Below are 6,858 nucleotides of genomic sequence, written 5' to 3'. Positions count from 1 at the left end.
GATTGGTCAGTTTTCTGGCTGCAGAACATTACAATAATGTTTGAATAAATGATAATTTTTAAAAGGACATCAGAATTGATAAAATGTGATGGGAGAAAGCAGTTTTTGTATATTGGTATGTTGGCCATTTTATCACCATCAAACAAACAGTGGTTAACAACCACTAAGAGAATTTTGATTTTGCCCACTCATTTTCTTCTTCAGATCTCCCCAGAGAAGTGTCTTTCCTTGCTGTTAGGTGATTCAAAATTGGGAGAAGAGGGAGGACTGAAAGGAGGAGAGGCTCTTTGTCTATGGGGCAGGAGTTTAAGGTGAGTCAAATAACTGACTGAGTAGGTGTGAAAGCAAAGAGGGTTTAAGAAGTGTTGCTAAAGGCTATGTGTCCTCTTCAGAGGGTTGGTTAAGTATAAGTAAGGAGACTGAGCATATTAGATTTTTTTCAACTTCCAGGCTTTGACTGCTATACTGCTGTAAGACTGGACCACATGTGTCATAGCTTCATATCAACATTTATTTAACACTGAACTAATGCCAGATAATATATGTAATCACTTTTCATACATTATCCTATTTAATATTTACTCTCATCCTGCAAAACATGCTACTGCACCCAGTTTTTTGGTTTTTTTTTTACACCCAGTTTTATACATGAGGAAAACCCAGGCTTGAAGTTAGAGCCTACCACAGTAACACAACTAGGATATTTCAAAGCCAGGACTTGAATTTCAGAGACTGACCTCTCAGTCACTCACTGTACAATTTCATGCAAACCAGTACCCCTCCCCCATTGGTAGATTGTACTGGAGAAAGGACTTTGATCAGCTGTGATGAGGGATAGTAGGGGAGAAAAGTGGAGTCTTTAGTTTCCCTTCTCTAATCAAGTTGGTGCCTCAAGTTCAGGAAAGCAGAGTTGGAACAGCCCTCATTTGTGTAGGTTAGTGACAACTTTGCTATTTATTGTTAAAGAAGCTGAATAATGGTGTACCAGATGGTACACAGAAATAGCTTTTGAAATAACATTCAAAAAGAATACAAGAGCCAACACCTACATTCCCTACAAGCAAAAAAGGAAGCTGCCTACATGAAATTAAGTTACTTGACTACACTTAAAGTAGAGGCGATATTGAACTCAATTTGGAAGAGGTGAGTCCAGTCTCAAAATGCAGGGCCATGATCCAAAGGAACCAGAATAGTTGAGAAAACTGTTTATTGGTGGTCGGAGCTTTGAAACTACAGATGGTAGCTTAAGAGAACATTTTGAGAAATGGGGCACACTTACAGATTATGTGGTGATGAGAGACCCCCAAACAAAACGTTCCAGGGGCTTTGGTTTTGTGACTAACTCTTGTGTTGAAGAGGTGGATGCAGCAATGTGTGCTCAACCACACAAGGTTGATGCCCATCTAACAGTGAAGAAAATTTTTGTTGGTGGTATTAAAGAAGATACAGGGAAGCAGCTGCATAGCACAGGGAGATCAGCTTGGTGCTTTGTGACCGCCTAGAGGGGTGGGATAGGGAAGGTGGGAGGGAGATGCAAGAGGGAGGAGATATGGGGATATATGTATACATATAGCTGATTCACTTTTTTATACCTCAGAAACTAACACAACATTGTAAAGCAATTATACTCCAATAAAGATGTTAAAAAAAAAAGATACAGAAGAATATAATTTGAGAGACTACTTTGAAAAGTATGGCAAGATTGAAACCATGGAAGTTATGGAAGACAGGCAGAGTGGAAAAAAGAGAAGATTTTCTTTTGTAACTTTTGATGATCATGATACAGTTGATAAAATTATTGTTCAGAAGTAGCACTATTAATGGGGATAAGTGTAAAGTGAAAAAGGCCCCTTTCTAAACAAGAAATGCAGTCTGTTGGATCACAAAGAGGTCGTGGAGGTGGATCTGGCAACTTTATGTGTGGTGGAGGAAACTTTGGAGGTGGTGGAGGTAACTTTGGCCGTGGTGGAAACTTTGGTGGAAGAGGAGGCTGGTGGTGGTAGATCTGGATATGGAAACCAAGGTGGTGGATATGGAGGCAGTGGTGGAGGATATGATGGTTACAATGAAGGAGGAAGTTTTGGAGGTAACTATGGTGGTGTTGGGAACTATAATGATTTTGGAAATTATAGTGGACAACAGCAATCAAATTATGGACCCATAAAGGGCGACAGTTTTGGTGGAAGAAGCTTGGGCAGTCCCTATGGTGGTGGTTATGGATCTGGTGGTGGAAGTGGTGGATGGTAGCAGAAGGTTCTAAAAACTCAGAAGAAAAGGGCTACATTTCTTAGCAGAAGAGAGAGCAAGGAGTTGTCAAGAAAACTGCAGGTTACTTTGAGACAGTCGTCCCCAAAGCATTAGAGCAACTGTAAAAATCTGCCACAGAAGGAGCGATGATCCATAGTTAGAAAAGGCACTGCAGCTTAACAGGAAACCCTTCTTGTTCAGGACTGTCACAGACACAGCTTGCAAAAAGTGCAGCTATTGATTAATGCAATGTAGTGTCAATTAGATGTACGTTCCTGAGGTCTTTTATCTGTTGTAGCTTTGTCATTTTCTTTTCATTATATCAGGTATATTGCCCTGTAAATTGTGGTAGTCGTACCAGGAATAAAAAATTAAGGAATTTTTAACTTTTCAAAACAATAAAAATAAAGTAAGGGCATTCCCTGTTACAGATATCTTTGTAACTGGCAGATTAATTCATAAGTAATCCCAAATTTAGACATTATGATCAAGCAAATCTACAGCCATATCTAGATGTTTCTCCTTTAACAACAATGGAAGGAAATTCTTTTTATTTTTTTGAAATTTGTAATTAAATAAATTAATACACAGAATTATGTCATGGGTAAACTATAAACAAAATTACCAGATACTTATCTGGTTTATAGATAGTCTGCTAGGCTTAAGTTGATTCTATTGTCTTTGGATTCCTAACGATATCTAGTACACTGGCTTACCTATATAGATGGCTATTGAATTAAAGAATGAACATGGACAGCTAACAGATTACAATACCTATATTTCTTCAGTAGAATATGATTCTTGGTTAACCACTAATGCCATTTTGCAAGGGACAGCTAAATTCTAGCCCTCAGTGGCTAGGCTCAAATGATAGACTAAATGTCCAAAGAAAACCTTCTAGTACAGCACAAGTTAATATGCTAAATAAAACATATAAAATGTTTAAAATCTATAGCAAAGCTGTTGAGAAGTAAAGGATTCCTTCAGAGGCCAGAAATAAGAAAATAAGAGCCAACAGAGCCAACAGTGCTTGTTCAAACACTGGAGGCAACTTTTGCCCTACAGGTACTTGCTGAGGCTTTCTGGCTGAGAGCTGAGCTTCCCAGCCAGTGTGAAAATCCTGTCAACCCTTGGGGTGATCAGCTGGACTTGGGGCAGCTAGAGCTTCCACTAGGCTAATCACCTCCATCCAGATACGGCCTCTTCCAGGACTGAGGAGGACTGTTCAGGCACAGTGAGTGGGTGGGCCCACAGTCCTTCCAGAGGACAAGCCCTATAATGTCAGCTGCCCCTCAGCACTGTCTGAACTCACTGAGTACAGCCCAACAGGAGCTCTACAACCTGACATCAACTCCGTCAGCCAACTGCAGATGGACCATTGTGGACAGCAGTTCAGCCTGTGGAACTGTTGTAGGAGGTCATGATCCTGGTGCCCAAGGAGCCCCACCAAGACGCAGCTACTTGAGAGTTTTGAAGCTGGGAAACTAGGCAGGGTCTTCTAGAATACAAAGCTCCATGAGGTGCATCTCATCCATCTTTACTCATGGAGGGTGTTTTAGTTTCCCAGGGCAGCCATGACACATGATCACAAACTGAGTGGCTGAAAACAACAGAAACTTATTCTCTCACAGTCCTGGAGGCTAGAAGTCTGAAATCAGTTGGCGGGACCATGTTCCCTCTGAAGCCTCTAGGAAAAGACTCCTTCCTTGCCTCTTCCTAGTTTCTGGTGGCTCCCAGCAATCCTTAGCATACTTTGACTTGTAACTACATTATTCTAATCTCTGCCTCCATAGTCATATGGCCTTCTTCTCCGTGCATCTGTGTCTCTCTGTGTCCTCTCTTCTTGTCAGGACACCAGTCATTGGATTTACTGCCCACCCTAATCCAATATGACCTCATCTTAATTAGTTGCATCTGCAAAGACCCTAGTTCCAAATAAGTTCACATAATGATGTTCCTGGTGGGCATGGACTTTCAGGGGGAGCACTTATTCAACCCACTTCAGAATATATTTCTGTCTGTCTGTGGCTGATGTGTCCTTTTAGCGACATATCACTAGTATCTTTTCAAAGTGACTGCCATGATAATGCCTGAGCAGTTTACGAATTAGAGAAACGTTCAGTTGAATTGCGTATAGCCATTTCAGGCAAAAAGGAAATATGATTAAACAATTTGAAAATATTTTGTTTAGAAATTTTCTATTTAATATCTTAATGTAAGGTATAATGTATAATCTTAGTGTATACAATTTAACAACCCACATATCCATCAATAAGAGAATAGATATAAAAATTGAGATCAAACAATAGATTAAATACAACAATAAAAATAAACAAAACACAGCTTTAGACGACAACACAGGTTAATCTCAAAGCCATAATGTTGAGCAAAAAAGGGCAGGTCACAGAAGCATACACGTAGATGTGATTCAGTTCTTATGAAGTTCAGAAGCTCATGAAATTAAGTGATTTATTATTTAAGGATACATACATATGTGGTATAACCATAAAGAAAAGCAAGGGAATTAATACAACAGTATTCAGGATAGTGGTTACCTCTGAAAGGCAAGAGGTGATAGGATTAGGAAGGGACCCACGACATAGGGAAATTCAGAGGTATTGTTATGTTCTATTTCTCAAACTGGGTGGAGGGTACATTGCTGTTCATTTTATTATTTTTTACTGTACATTTACATTATATGCACTCTTCCATGTATGTTTCAGAATGTAAAAGCCAACCTAAGGAAGGGCGTCATGCATCCAGTGAGAGCTTTGTGTTTATTTTTTTTTAATATCCTCCATAGCTGATTCAACATAGAGAGTGTCTTGATATTATTTATGAGAATAAAGGATAAATATAAGTGAAAATAGAATCATGAGAGTTTAATGACACCATGACTCTGGGATTTAGAGAAGTCCCACTAAATCCAGTTACCATCTCTTTGAGATGCTGAGCAGTGGCTGCCAACTAGAAATAGCACAAGGAAATTAATGGAGGGGGGCGGTGGGACTTCAGAGGGATTAGCCAAAGGTATGTTGCACCACTTCCTGTTATTCACTGCACAAGTCCAGAACTTCTCGAGCTTCGCCCTATCAGTTGCCCAAGTTGTCCACTGTTGGAAGAGTGGGGCAGAATAGCCAAAGACAGAGAAAGACCAGTTTGAAGGGAAACTATCCACAGCATCTTTAAAAATAACTCTGGTCAAAACTTGCAACCAATAGATAAATAAGTCCTGGAGATCTAACGTACAGTATAGTGAACATAGACAACAATATTGTATTATAATCATCAAACTTGCTAAGAGACTAGATCTTAATTATTCCCAACACAAAAAAAGAAATAATAATTGTGTGACCTGATAGAGGTGCCAACTGATGCTACAATGGCAATCATATTACAATCTATAATCATATTATGTGTATCAAATCAACATATTGTACACCTTAAACTTGTACAATGTTATATGTCAAATATCTTTCAATTAAATAAACAAAACTCTAGTCAGAATAGCACAGAGGGTCAGAGTCAAAGGAATCTATTGTTCCTTCTCTTGGTGTCAGGCTTCCTTACAGGGTGGGGGAGGCAGGTGTGGGAGAATTATTAAAAAAAAAAAAGTTATATCTCAAAATAATTCATGTTGTCTAACAAAACAGTGAAGATAAACTTAAAACATCTATCTGCCTAAAAACATCTATCTGCCTAACAATGCTGTTACCACAGACTCACCCCCCAGCCAATCTCCATAGCCCTATTATACACATTTATTAATTTCATGCAACTGGTAGCAATTCACGATAGTGACATGAAAAAATCTGGTACCAGAGTAGAAACGTATGCTCTCAAACCTTATTTAAAATCAAACTTTCTCATAGCTTGGTTTCCATTCAGCTCAACCTAATTTCTCTCAGGACCTGGGCCAGCAATCATACTAATTTGCATGACCACCACTGTTTAAACACCCCCCTTAGTTTTCGACGAATGACCTTCTATGTACTATCAGACTTTTGATGCATAAATCAACTACCCTTATTCTGGTAGGCCTGGGGCAAGGGTGGAGAAGACTGACTGCAGCTACAAAGCTGCATAACTAAAAGACAAAGACATTAAAAGCAACCCTCCAAAAAGGAAAACAAAACTAGTGAAATGAGGCATACAGTAGGCCCTACTCAAAGCAAGAATATGTGCATGCAACTTTTTGATTGAGCTGCTGTATCTAGGCAGCAATATTTTTGTCTGTAGTTGGGCTACAACCCTTTCCAGCCTGATACCATTGTCCTAAAGGTCAATAATCATTTATTTATGCTGATTGAAAAGGAGTCTCAAAGGCAAAAAGGTAGCTGTACTTGAGCAATTTACATTCTAAGGGGGAAAACATGAGACAAACCAAAGGCAGTGTGAGAGCCTTCCAGCCACTCACAGCCTTGGCAACTTAAAACATTAAGTATTTTTACTAAGGACATACTGTATAGCAAAGAGAACTCTACTCAGTACTCTATACAGTGAATATGGAATTGGGTGGAGAAATGGAATCCACATGTATGGAGAGCATTATATATGAGTATGTAGAGGATGTCAAATATTTTACCTTCTCCTGTCAAATTTTCTAACTGC

General features: G+C 39.2%; 1 pseudogene; it reads left to right on the top strand.

Moving 5' to 3' along the window:
- Window positions 1-1,160: 1,160 nt before the first annotated feature.
- LOC114901341 lies at window positions 1,161-2,247 on the top strand (annotated as a pseudogene).
- Window positions 2,248-6,858: the final 4,611 nt, after the last annotated feature.

Source organism: Monodon monoceros, unplaced genomic scaffold (genome assembly GCF_005190385.1).
Source record: "Monodon monoceros isolate NGI ecotype Baffin Bay Population unplaced genomic scaffold, NGI_Narwhal_1 Super_Scaffold_2, whole genome shotgun sequence".
Taxonomy (NCBI): domain Eukaryota; kingdom Metazoa; phylum Chordata; class Mammalia; order Artiodactyla; family Monodontidae; genus Monodon; species Monodon monoceros.
This window is presented reverse-complemented; position numbering and strand designations above follow the sequence as displayed.